Here is a 13,865-nt window from a genome sequence, read left to right on the forward strand (position 1 = left end):
CTGGTTCACACAGACCCTGAGCCCAAAGACAAAATATCTGGTCACAACCACGTACATTATACATATGGAAAGTGCTTGTCCAACAGTCCGAGTGACGGAAACGCAACTAAAAAGCAGGACAGTCAATGAGGAAGCAGGAGAGAAGGGTCAGCAAGTGTCCCCGAATATACACTAAGATCCCAGAACCTCCTGGATTAGACAGACCCATATGCATAGGGTCTTACCCTAGATTGTCTCACGGAAATGAAAGTAACTTTGTTTTCCCGAGCTTCCATATTGTACAATAGACTAAAAATTAATGAAGTGAGCGATTTTGCCAAAAAAAAAAAAAAAAAAAAGAAAGAAAGAAAAAAGAAAAAACAGGCATCAACAATAATGGTGGAGAGAAGACAGAAAAAAAAAATGTAAAAAGCAATTCAGGAAGCCAAGAAGTGTCACAGCCCAAGAGCAACGAGGAGAAGACCCTACAGCCTGCCCTGTGTGCCTCACCCAACCGTCCCTGAGTTACCGCCCAGCAGGAAAGGCCTGATGTTCCTGATGATGGGTGCACATCAGGAGGCAGAGGCTAGGCATTTGTCCTGCACACTCTCAGGAGGCAGGAGGGAGTTTGTATCATACATGTTGCAAGGGTGTTCATCCCCAAAATGGTTTCAAGTGTAAAATCATAAGGGAAAAATGTCACATCAAGAAATTTTGCTCTCTACCTCATTTCCAAGTGATGGTAAATAAAGGGTGTATAACTTTTCCTTTTAGGGTTAGAAGGGGAGAATTTTTTAACAATGTGTCTCAGAAGTTGTTTCTGTTGTTCCTGGACCAGCAAATGTGGATAGCTTAAAGGATTGATGATCCCATGATAGATTTGAGTGGATGGACCGGGGAAGAGACCATCGTTAATCCGCAGGGAGAATAGTGTAGGCATTGATCTCCGTAGGGATTCAGAAAGCTTAAACAGGACTGGGGTGGGGGGCCTGGGCCTCCTCAACAACTGCTGAGAGTACCTCCTTACACCCTCTGGCCACCGGCATGAGAAGAAGGAGGAGCCAACGTCACTGCTGCCTTCATCCCCTAGCCTGCCATTCTTGGGTTGGGAATGTGGGGCTGCGGCAAGAGGTCACATCACAGAGAGCAAGACCTATCTTGCCAGAGGGAAATTTTTCTAAGCCAGTGGGAAAAGAGTAAATATTTAATAACTGGTTCTACTAAGTTGGAGCCTGTGTGTAGACTTACCCCAAGGTCTTTCTATCTATCTCCCTTATGCTCTCATTACTTTGCACTTCGAGTTTACAAAGTTTAGCCTATATATTTCTCTTTCAAGATTTTCCTATTTGCTAAGAGCAAGTGTGTTTAAGTTGAAACCGAGATGGCAAAACGCAGTGTTAGGGGAGTGTTGTAGATTAATTATATTCTTTTCTAAATATTTGGCACGTTAGCGTAAGCCCTTCTCTCAAATGTTTTGGGTTATGTTTTGTTTCGCTTGAAATTCACATCCCAGAATCCCTACTTCGTTCCTTCCTGGACTCCTCCAGGAGCCAAATGAATTCTCTCCCAGGGCAGGATCCTCAGCTGAACAGGCAGCTTGGCATGAAGAACACGCTATCAATTAGAAGGGAGCTGGTCGTTCTGAATCGGTGGCTCCGGAAGCTCGATGAAATATGACTGCCTCAAATAAACTCCACTTTCCCTTGGATCCTGAACATTTGTTTGCTGAAATACACCTTCCCCTACTTATGTGCATCGAAGGGGAACTGCTTTTAGAGACTCTACAAGTTATTTGTTGAATACTAGTATAAGTTTGCCATCATAGTTTCTTTCTGTGTCGGTAGTACAGTCCAGAAAGTGTAATTGTCTTTTAATTTTCATGAAGGAGAAAAATGTGTTGACAGGAATTTAATGGAGCTAAAAATCAAGAGCTAAAGATGATTCAAAATGTGTTTCGTGTGAGGACATTCAAGGAGGATGAGCTGGGGAAACGGATGCCAGTGTTTTCAGTTGACCCGTGGTGATGTTTTCAGTTGACCCATGATTTAAAAAGGTGGAGAAAGAGCCGTTCTTAATAATTTCCAAATTAGGCGGTTGTGAAATGAAATGAGGACCTTTATGCTCAATATCATCATAGCAAAGCTCACCGTTCACAAAAGCTTTTCTTTTTGAAAACTCCTTTGGTGAGACGACCAGATTCATTCATGCTTGTGAATTGTTTTTAATCAGTGGGGAAATAGATTTCCTTTTTGTTCTTCCTTGACAATTTGCATATCATTGAAAAAATGTCTGATCCGTATCTTTTAATTCTCCACGCTTCAAATCTGTTTATTAAACATCTATCGTAGGCTAAAAGGAAAAAGAGTTTCAGAGAAAAAATAAGACATGGGAAGTAGCTAATGTGGGTAAAAATGAAATATGGAATGGGGCACCTGGGTGGCTCAGTTGGTTGAGCGTCCGACTTCGGCTCAGGTCATGATCTCACAGTTTGTGGGTTCGAGCCCCACATCGGGCTCTGTGCTGATGGCTCAGAGCCTGGAGCCTGCTTCGGATTCTGTGTCTCCCTCTCTCTCTGCCCCTCCCCCGCTCATGCTCTATCTCTGTCTCTCAAAAGTAAATATTAAAAAAAAATTTAATGAAATATGGAATAATTACTAGTAACTTCAATAGTTTCAGAGATATGTACTACAAATTTACTGGATGAACTAGGGCTAAGAAAAGTACAGAGCAAAATCTTGAAGAATTCATGGAGTTTGCATAAATTAGGAGGTAAGACGTAGAGGCATTATGCGTAAGAGGAAAACATGAGTAGAAAGAGAGAAACGGAAATGGAAATGGCATATCTATCAGACAGAATTAAAGGTCCATCTGTCACTGGCTAATTTCCTCCCAGGGCTCAGACACAGAGGCCAGGGTCTCATTTCATTAGCTCAATGACTTTATTTTACATAGAGAGACACATTTAATACATCAGAATATTCTTGTGGCTGGGTGTCTTGACCAATACAAAATTATGTTTGGTCCCTGACACATTGTGAGCCAAAACATATTTGTATTATCTGAACCTTCAACTTTAGTGAGGCCTGGACTTTTTTTCCCTAAAGGAACATCAACAATTGCAGAAGAATTTTATCACATGCCTCATACACCATCTTTTTTCTTTTTTTTTTTTTTTTTTTTTTTTAACCAGTCCTTAAGTTTGGATAACCACAAACAGAACTGTAAAACTTCTTTATCCACTGTATCATCACAGAGGCTGTTTGGTATTGGAAAAGAAAATGAACCCTTGATATAGGCATGAAGGAAAAACTGGAGGTCAATGATTCTGGACTTCTTCAAACCTCGGTACTTTAGGAAATTGAGGTCACTGACATAATGGGGTGCTTATGTTTGACCCTGGTAAGGACCATCGGGACAGCTGGTTTTAGAAGAAAGGAGACAAAATTGGGGTGGTGGGGAGACATAGAGTTATACGATTACAGAAATCATTGTTTACAGACCCTTATATAATGCCTTAATGGTCTGTATGGCATCTCCCAGACCTAGTTATACCGGTTGGGATGCAGGCTATGCTGTTCTAACAAAAAGACTTTAAAGTGTTCAGAAGCTCACCTGAACAGGTATCTACTTCCCACTCATGGAACCGTAGGCAGGTGGCCCAGGGCCAGCAGGTGATTCCAGGAGCCATCTTGTTGCTGTACTTTGCCTTGTTGTCCTTGCCTTTGTAGGCAAAGTTCCCTAGCTCGGCCGTCTCTCATTCCAGCACACAGGAAGAGAGAGAGGGGAAGTGAGGACCAGTGAGGTCCTTGTAAGCAAGGATACAAAAAGTGCTGAACTCCTGCTCACATCCCCGCACCAAGAACTCAGTCGCATGGCCGCACCCAGCAACGAGGCAGGATGGGAAAAGCGAGCAGCCGTGATCCTCGCTAAACTTTATGGCGGGAGGAAGGTGGTTATTTTACTAGAAGAAGAAAGGCAGTAAAAGCTCCAGTAGTCATTTCCCTGTGTTCAAATACATTTAATATCAATTGCATTCACTGTCTAATGAGGCATATTATTCCATTTTAGGGTAGCTGTGGTTATTCAGAACTTCTTACTTGCATTAAGTAAGAATCTCTTGATCAGCAACTTCTGCCCTCCAGTGCCTTTCTGAAAAGTCTAATTTTTCTTCTCTACGATAGCCTTCCTGTTTTTGAAGCTAGTCATTCCATCTCCACGAGATCATGCCTTCCCAGGCCAGACATGCTCAGTTCTAATATATCAGCATTTCCATGACCTTTGCATGACTCTCTTTTTTCTACATGCGTGCAAGTTTGTCAGGATCCTTTCTGTAAGGGGGCACCCCCAAATGAGAATATTCCTCCAAATTTAGTTAAAATGGAAGAAAGAGAGTGAGACTGGGCTTCCCTGGTGCTGGCACTCACCTGCCCATAAGGTTCAAGAGCAAGTGAGTGCTGGGGAGGCTCATCCTTCTACCTGGTGAAGTACAAAGAGCACAGGGCTTAGAATCACATGGCCAGAGATCCAAGGAGCGGCTTGCCCCTCACCAGCAGCGTGACATGGCAAGTGCCTTGAGACCTCCCTGCCTATTAGGTAGGAATTGACTTTGGGCAGCCCTGTGGTGCCTTCCTGCAGACGGACAGCGCACAGACCTTCAGTTCACCAGGTCTCACTGTCAATGCTCACAGGTGTGCTGGTGTTGTCTCATAGCCTTTATCTGAAACTCGTCACCAGCCATTACTAATGCGGAGTCTCCAGAGAAGTGAATAACCTCTTAAAATGGTCTGTGGCAATTCTACCTGGTGGAATGCTCTCTCTAGGCATCCGGACATGTCCTCAGGGCCCTACAGGTTTGGGAGGCCTGGGCCTCCTTGATACTTGCCTTCTGCTTTGTGTTCCAGTCTGGCGTCAAAAGACCCATCACATCCTTTGATGGAGACAGCGGGCATCTCTGTCAGTCCCACCCCGCCCCTTGGTTTTCTCAACCGTGCAGTAAACACAGATACACATGCCTGGTAGGATCGCTGATTGTGCCCAATGGGACAGTAATCATCAAAGAGCTTTGTAAACTGGAAAGTCATATGCCCATGGGAGTTCTAAAATTGTTCGTTGTTCATGCCATTTGGCTGACAAATGCTCTCTGCCATTCTGTTCACAGGCAGCTGGATGTTTGGATCCAAGGGTTTCATTTGGCCATCACCATCATCATCATGATCATTATTGGCTTCTACATTTTCATAGCTCTCTTCCTCCTTGGTTTCCCTACCCTCTCTCCTCCTGGCCCCTAGATGCCTCTCTGGTGCCCCAGCTTGCACTCTAAGGGTATAAGTAAACCAGGTTACACGGGGCTTTACAGGGAGGCCATTAATGACAATGTAAGTTGCCATGGTTTTAGAAGGGAAGTGAAGGCTGTTATTTTATTTAGTGCCAACCCGTGTGTGTGCAGGTCACATGTACTGAAGACTAACATTACATAGAGGATGGTGGAATCTAGGACGGCAAAAAGAAGACATGAGCTCAAGCCCTGACTTAGTAAATAGCATGCCACGTTTCCTTGACAAGGGGCCCTGCTGTGATCCTGTGTGTTTTCCAGTCTGAAAATGATGTCGTAAAACAGCATCACTCACAGAAATATTCTTCTGGTGACTCCTATGACATCACTGTCCCCTAAGTCACCTCAAGTTGTCTGATTGCTGCTTCTTCATCATTCTTGGGCTCGTCTTCTTGTTCATGCTTGAATGTGATGTCCCCCGGGTGTGTGTCTAGACCTTTCTTTCTTTTTTTTTTTAATTTATTTGAAACAAATTTTTTCAGTGTTTATTTATTTTTGAGAGACAGAGGGAGACAGAGCATGAGCAGGGGAGGGGCAGAGAGAGAGGGAAACACAGAATCCGAAACCAGCTCCAGGCTCTAAGCCATCAGCACAGAGCCTGACGCGGGCCTTGAACTCATGAACAGCGAGATCATGGCCTGAGCCGAAGTCGGACACTTAACCGCTGAGCCACCCAGGCACCCCTGTGTCTAGATCTTTCTTATCTCATGCACAGCCTCTTCCTGGTGTCTGGACTCTTTCCTGGGCTTCAGTTACCGCCCACATGTAGGGCTCTTCCGAGTCTGTCTGTCTGTACATCTGGCCACCTGCCAGATAACCTACTCAGATGCCTCAAACAAAACTGGATCTCAAACTGACCTACCCTCCTGGGTTTGACTCCTCGTCCTACATCCTCCCTCACCTAAGCCCATACCCAGGAACCGTCGCTGGCTCTCTCCTCTCCTTCACGTGTCTGCATCCATCCCACCAGAAAGCCCCACGCTTCTGCTTCTGTCTGCTTCTTCCTGTGGTCATGACCGTGAGACAGCTGGCTTCTTTCTTCTGGATGATTGCCACAGACCTGTAACTGGGTTCTCCACCCTCGGGCTGCCTCCTCTCCAGGCCATTCTCCAAAGGGCAAGCAGGGCAGACTTTCTAGAAAGCAACTTTGACTAAGTGACTCTTGGGAGCCATACCTTCCAGTGGCTCCCATTGCCTTGGGATGGAGTCCAAACATCTTAGTTCAGGCGTCAAGACCTTTTAGGAGCAGCCTCAGCCTAGCTCCCCAGCTCAACCCTGGCCTTCTGCCTACATGTAGCCACCAGCTATACTGAACTCCTGTGTCCCCAGGTCACTTTCCCTCCTTCTCTCCCCACCCTCCAAAGCCCTTCCACAGTCCATGCCCCACCACCCCACTTGCCCACCTAATCTTCTTCATTTGTCCTACATTTTCTATATCACCTACCCTGAAAGTCATCCTTCTGACCTCTTCTCCAGGGCTGAATTAAGGCCATTCCTTATAATTTCAAATAACTGGAAGGTATTTCCATTTGAATGAATAAAAATTTTTTAATTCAAACTTCTAAGCATTATGAATAGTTTGAGCTTACAGCTAAAAAAGGTTGCAGCAGAAGGTGCCATAATATTTAATATCTAAAAAGATTTTTTTGTACTTTTAAAAAAAATGTTTATTTATTTTGAGAGAGAGAAAGAGAGAGAGAAAGCACAAGTGGGGAAGGGGAGAGGGAGAGGGAGGAGGAGAATCCCAAGCAGGCTCCACACTGTCAGTGCAGAGCCCAGCACAGGGCTCAGTCCCACAAACCATGAGATCATGACCTGAGCTGAAACCAAGAGTTGGATGTTTAACCAACTGAGCCACCCAGGTGCCCCAGATTTATTTGTACTTTTATAGAAAACAGTTTTCTTGCTTGGTTCAAATATTAATTGTGGAAGGATTTGCATTGTGAACTTATATCACAAGTCATTTCTTAATAGAAATGGCAATGAAACTTGCCTCTGACTCTAGTACAATTAAAATATCAACCCCTGGGGCGCCTGGGTGGCTCAGTTGATTAAGCGTCCGACTTTAGCTGAGGTCATGATCTCACGGTTCATGGGTTCGAGCCCCGCATCGGGCTCTGTGCTGACAGCTCAGAGCCTGGAGCTTGCTTCGGATTCCGTGTCTCCTTCTCTCTCCCTGCCCCTCCTCGGCTCATGCTCTATCTCTCTCTCTCTCTCTCTCTCAAAAATAAATAAACATTAAAAAAATACCAACTCCTAAAGAGCAAAATCCTGAATTACATGCAAAATGAGCAAACACTGCCTGAAAGAGGCTGCACTACTATGTGCTAGAAAATCGGAAGGAAGAAAATGAATACATCCAGTCTATCCCTCGGGCAAAAATAAAGCAGATGGCTCCACTTTTTTTAAACTTGAGGTTCTTAGTTTACTTGAACTACTTTGATTACTCTGTTCTCCAGACTTCTAGATTTCCCCTCTTGGCTGCCAGTGTCTGAAGGCTCTGTATGCAACCCTCGGCTTAATGACATGGAAAATTGGCATTTATCTCCTTCCTAGCTGGTACAGATCATTGTTTTATTGGTCTTCATGAGCACAAATTCCTGAACACAAATTCAGTAACAGGATTGGGTTTTAAAATGTCCATGGCCTGTTTTGCCTTAAAGTGTTCTTGTACCCAGCAGTCACTGAAAATGTAGGCTTGCTTATCGCTGGGACTCAGATGTGAACCAGATTTAGCACATTGTTTTTAGGCTTTGGATCCAAATCTTTCTTCCATCATAGTTAAACGGTTCTACGTTAGTATTCAGTCAGTAAAAGTGCAAACGAGGTCATCGATGCTCGCGCTCATGTTAGGGCAAAATGACCTCTTAATAAGGGATTCCAAGGAGCAAGCCTGAAGGTTTCACTGGCTGGTGTTCCCCCCCTTCATTGCAGTTGGCCCCTCGGTCAGGTTGCCGGCCAGGAGGTTCCCTGCCACCTGCCACGGCATCTGTCTTGCGTGGGACTCGTTCCTAGATCTCCAGCTCAGCACCGCAGCTCTTTGTTATTTCTGTCTCTCTGTACCTCCAGGCCACGTGCTGGTCTCTGGGTCTCAGTGGCACTCAGCTGGTAAGGCCACTGTGCCCCACAAAGACGACCCCAGAGGGTCCCAAGAAAAGCTTCGCTGGCAACCTGCAGTCACCCCAGGCCATCGTGTGATGCCAGGGGGACCCTCCTCGGGTGATCACTCAATGAGAAATCATGGCCCTCCAGGCACAGTGGGCCCGCTCCGTCTTCTGAGGCACAGATATATCCTGAGATGGAGCAGACGTTGCAGGCAGGCTCAGGGCACCACAGCGAAAATGCCTCTGAGTATCGGTTGCAGAAAGAAAAGGATCAGGAATGAGGGAAACGTACCTTTGTTCTTGCATTGCTTTGCTTCTGCCTGGACTTCCTGCTTAGAAAACATGCTGGGCTCTTAAAACAGACTGTGGAAAGGGAGAGAACAGTCCCTATTGTCAAGGAGGGGGTCACAGTGTTTAGCTTATGATACCGAGCCTTATTAGTTTGCTCTAAGAAATTCGAAGGGCTCCAGAGAGAACAGCATCCACTCAACCTGTCCAAGAGTGAATTAAAATCCCTGGTCCATAAATGCAGGAGTCAAATCAAAGCCAGATCAGATGTCAGAATCGCCCTCATGTTGACAATCATCTGGGTTAGAAACCAGACTGATTTCTTTCCACTAATATTCACTGCCCAGTGTTCTCGCAGCTGTACTCCTATCGTGGCCCCCACCCAGAAACATCAGTTATCTTTCACAATGAGCTGGTGTCTCCCAGAATGCCAAATTGTTTGTGCTTGAAACCGAGTAAAGTCGTGTTTCTTTGGATAGAGATATTGTATTCATTCTTGCCGTTGGGATGAGAGAAGCAGAACATAAAACGAATCTTTAAATGTCCTTCCTTTTATTGTCGGGAAGATAGACTCTCAGGTTGTGCGCACCATTCAGCCAGTGACTAATGAGCTTAGGGAGGATTGGAGTCATGCCCTTCACGGCCCGTCTCACACAGGGGCTCCCTTTTCTTACTGCTGCCGTGTTCATTTCATTGGCTCTTGCCATCACTGCACTCACAAAACAAGAAATCAATAAGTAATTATAGATGGGTGAGGGATGCCTGCAGATTTCCTCCAATGTCCAGACCATAGAGGATGAGAGAGTGGACACAGCCCTTGTGTGGTTTTTCACTGCTTTGGGGAGGCCACAATGCACAGACGAGCCCATGGTCCCTCTGCCACAAACGGGAGTCATGGACTCGTCATCCTCACCTGCTAGACATTGAAAAAATCAGTACTGGAGGGGCACGTGGGTGGCTCAGTCGGTTAAGTGTCCAACTTCGGCCAGGTCTTGAACTCGTGGTTCATGAGTTCGAGCCCCACATCAGGCTCTGCGCTGACAGCTCAGAGCCCGGAGCCTGCTTTGGATTCTGTGTCTCCCTCTCTCTCTGCCCCTCCCCACCTCACACTCACTCTCTCTCTCTCTCTCTCTCTCTCTCTCTCTCTCAAAATAAAGAAACATGAAAAAAAAATTTATTTTTTTTTAATTTTTTTTTTAATGTTTATTTATTTTTCAGACAGAGAGAGACAGAGCATGAACAGGGGAGGGGCAGAGAGAGAGGGGAAACACAGAATCGGAAACAGGCTCCAGGCTCTGAGCCATCAGCCCAGAGCCCAACGCGGGGCTCGAACCCGCTGACCGCGAGATCGTGACCTGAGCCGAAGTCGGACGCTTAACCGACTGAGCCACCCAGGCGCCCCAGAATTTTACAATCAGTACTGGATCCCAGTGAGAACTGGAAAGCGGTTTTGAAATATTGTCAAGAAAAAAACACAACAGTGTCAAAATTTCAAAATTTTGATCTTTAAGCTTTACGGTAAGAAGGGCCTTCACATGTTGCCATTTTGAAAATTAGTAGATTTTTGCTTTGCGAGTATCTGAGATGTTGATGGGAAAGCAGTAAATCCTTTATAGACATAAATTAAACTACTGAATGTAGAACTGTCATTTTATCAAGGAATTTATTAATCTTTCTAATGTGCTGGAAAAATTCTTCAAGAGATGATTGGAAGGACATAAGGACTTCGGCCAGTTTCTAGAACAACCCAAGCCCAGTATCCTCAAGACTTATAATCGCAACTCCTCAGGTTCTTTCTTTTCTAAATCACTTGATGTCAAATTGGGTAAGAAACAAACAGGCGGAGGTTAAACTCAGCTATGATACTGTCTCCTCCATAAATCCGGGTGTTTGCTTGTTGACGTTTATATCGACAAATAAGGTCTTTCTTCATGAGGTCCCCTGACCTCTCTGAGACACTTCTCAGACACTCATCATATGATATCTGTCCAAAAACAAAGGCACAAATGGGAAGAGAAGCAAAAATCAATTGTGCAAAAGTGGAAATCGATGCACATGGCAGTTGCTAAACAAGAAGTGACTAAGTTATAGCTATTGCTGGGATGGATGTCCACGTCGGGAAATCCTGCAGAGCGGCGCCCAAACTGAACATTTCCTCTGTGCCTCCACTCTTCCACGAGGCTTTACCCATAACATTTTAAATCAAAACCCACAAAAATACCCCAGAGACCAAAGGCAGGGAAAAAGGATTGAATCAGGAACAAGAAAATTCCCTAAGTTTAATGTGAGTCTACAACCATTCTTGTTTCTTACTTTAAGCAATTAGCTGAACCTTATCTGCTGTTTTTTAGTGGATGACAGCAGTTGGGATGATGTTATTTATGTCTCTGAGAGCCTTAATTGCTTGAGCAGAAAGAGTGTGATCAGTTTCTTCCCCGTTCCTATCTCTCCCTCACCTAAGCTGTCCCTTCCCCTGTCCCGACCCCATCCACCCACCAGGCTCTGGAAGGGAAGGAAGAAGAGAGGCGAGCATAGCCCAGCCTGACCAGTGAGGTTTTAGCCCGTCGTTGGTCCTTCTCTCATGGGAGCAGTGATGTGGTTTGCTCAGAAGAACCACCTGGCAACTGAGAACCCTGGCCTGGGCCTAGCCTCCCCCAGCTAACTCTTCTGATTTCTCCATCAGCCTCAGGATTCCCCTGCTCTACTGCACATAAGTCAGGGTGGGTGCAGGTTTTCTGCCTCTGTAGCATAGGTAGTTTTGGAAGTCTGGATTCAGAAGAAGCGTAGGCTTTGCGAATATACATTTCTGGACAGGTCTTGGAAGGGGCTCAGGCAGTGGATAGGCCTGGGATCTAAGCTGTTGGAGCTCCATGATCAGTCCATCTCTGCCGCTGAGTCTGTGTATCTGCTGAAGACACCAGTCCCTGCAAACCCCGTCCTCCAGAGAGTCCACGGTCATGCTGAATGGGTAGTTCGCTCCCCAGGCTTCAGGAGAGAGAAAGTGGGGAATGCCCAGCCCATCAACCATCTCCAAGGAAGCTCTCCCCACTTGCAAGCTCTGTGCCCTCTAGTGAATTCTCAGCCTGATCTTGTAGATTCTGGACCTGAGACATGTTAACCCTGAAGACCGTGTTTTGTCTTTTGTCTCGCATAAGAGCGTAACAGTCCTGGTCTGACACCACACCTCCCAGACCAGGGCTTCTGGTTCCTTCTATCAGTATTCACTGTCTCTGTTCATTCTCCACCATTGGCTGTCACTGTGTCCACATTCCAAGCAGCTGGAGAGGAAGAGAGAAGAGGAGGGCATAGCTTCAGTATTCCCAGGTCTTAGTCACATGGCCATACCTCCCTGCAGGGGAGCTGAGAACGAGGCTAACCAAAAAACAGAGTTTCTATTGCAAAGTGGGAAAATGAAAGAGAAGGCTACTGAGATGCTTACGCCCACCACATTCACATGAGGTGGGCTAACACCAATGGCCTTTTGGTATTGGTGGCCAGTATTGACAAAAACCACATTCTTCAGAAGATCCCCCAGTGCTTTCATTAAATTGAAAATCCTCCTACAATAATTTCCAGTTGGCTTCAATTATGAAGACTGTCTCGTGTCCATGAATCCTTGGTCCATGCAGAGAGACCAGTTCAGTGGGGAATGAGGAAGGACAGTAATTTTTCAGACACTTCTTGTCACTTGAGCAGTGCAAGGTATATTGGCTGCACCCCAGGGAAGAAGTGAGGAGGTCATGGGGTGTGGATACACCTCAGACATTTCCTGTTGTTGCTCCTTGTTCTGTTGTAGCACGGTGCCCCTGACAGGCTGTCAGCAGCCTCCTGTGATGAAGCTGAAATAGACAACATCAAAAATATAAAATACACATCAATTGCTTTTTCCTCGGCACCAGTCTGTACTGTAACACCCCCATCATCTCTCCCTTCTTGTTTAACGACATGTGATTCTCTTGGAGCCATCATCATACTCCTATTAGCAAATGGCCATCCTTAGTTACTTCATTCATTCATCCAACACATGCTTATTGAGTCCCTACTCTAGCCCAAGCTCTGTTGTACGTAGTGGAAATACAGAAGTAAATATCTACCTATTGGATTAACTTTTCCAAATACACCATGGCACTTCAGCCGTGATTTCTTGCTTGCTTTATTTTATGCTTCTCTTTCTTGAGTCCTATTCCAAAATATGTTTTTCTTACTTAATATCCATGCTTCCTATTACATCTTCTTTGAGTGAGAACCTTACTCTGTTGATTTTCCTCTTGTTTCTTCCGCCTCTCCCAATCATCATTCCTCCTCTGTGGGGACACATTCTCTCTGTACTTCTGTCTTAAAAACAAGAAATGTCCTCTCCTGCCCATCCTCCTCCATCTTCTGCCTCATCACTTCCTGTCCTCACATTTCCCACCCTCACAGTCACGTTTCTAGAAGGTTTGGAGTTCATGTATCGTGCCTGCTTTCTCACTTTCTGTGTTAGGCTCTCACCCCCAAAATCTGACATGACGTCTGTCCTCATGCCTCTCTTGAAATTGCTCCTGATCACAGTGTTCAACCAGTTCCACTGTCCATGTTCATCAGGGAAGGCTTCCAGCTGAGCCAAGCAAACCTAAACGTCCAATGATACAACTTGATAGAAGTTTATTTTCCTGTTCCTGCAACCATTCTGGACAGGTGTTCACGTGGGCAGATCAGCTCTTCTCTTTGTGGACGTTCAGGAGCCCGGAGCCCAGAGTCCTACCATGTGTAAGGCTGTAAGACCTGCCACCATACTAGCAATGGCACATCCCCATCCCTCCGCCCTCAATGGGCTAGATCCCCATCACACAGCCATAGGAAGCTGCAAGGCAAGCTGGAACATGGGGGTTCGGTGTGTGTCCAGGAACAAAAGGAAATGGATTTGGATGAGCGATTAGTAGTCCTGACCATCTCCTCCTTCTTTGCATGATCTCCTCTGGGCTTCTCTGCCCCCACTCCTTCCTGCCTGGTTTTTCTCTGACCTCCCAAGGCACTCCCACTCAGTCTTTTGTGCGGGCCCCTGGTCTTCCCTGAGGCATCTTTGCTTTTCTCCCTATTCCTTCCATTATAGATGAGCTCATCTGCTCCCTTGTGTTAAAAATACATTTGAATGCCAATGGCATCTACATTTATTTCTCTAC

General features: G+C 45.6%; 1 protein-coding gene across 1 annotated transcript in view; it reads left to right on the top strand.

Moving 5' to 3' along the window:
• The window catches only part of CTNND2 (catenin delta 2), a 938,499-nt gene that overhangs the window by 893,717 nt on the left and 30,917 nt on the right, over positions 1-13,865 (top strand). The gene's annotated exons all lie outside the window — the stretch shown is intronic.

Source organism: Panthera uncia, assembly GCF_023721935.1.
Source record: "Panthera uncia isolate 11264 chromosome A1 unlocalized genomic scaffold, Puncia_PCG_1.0 HiC_scaffold_17, whole genome shotgun sequence".
In the NCBI taxonomy this organism is placed as follows: domain Eukaryota; kingdom Metazoa; phylum Chordata; class Mammalia; order Carnivora; family Felidae; genus Panthera; species Panthera uncia.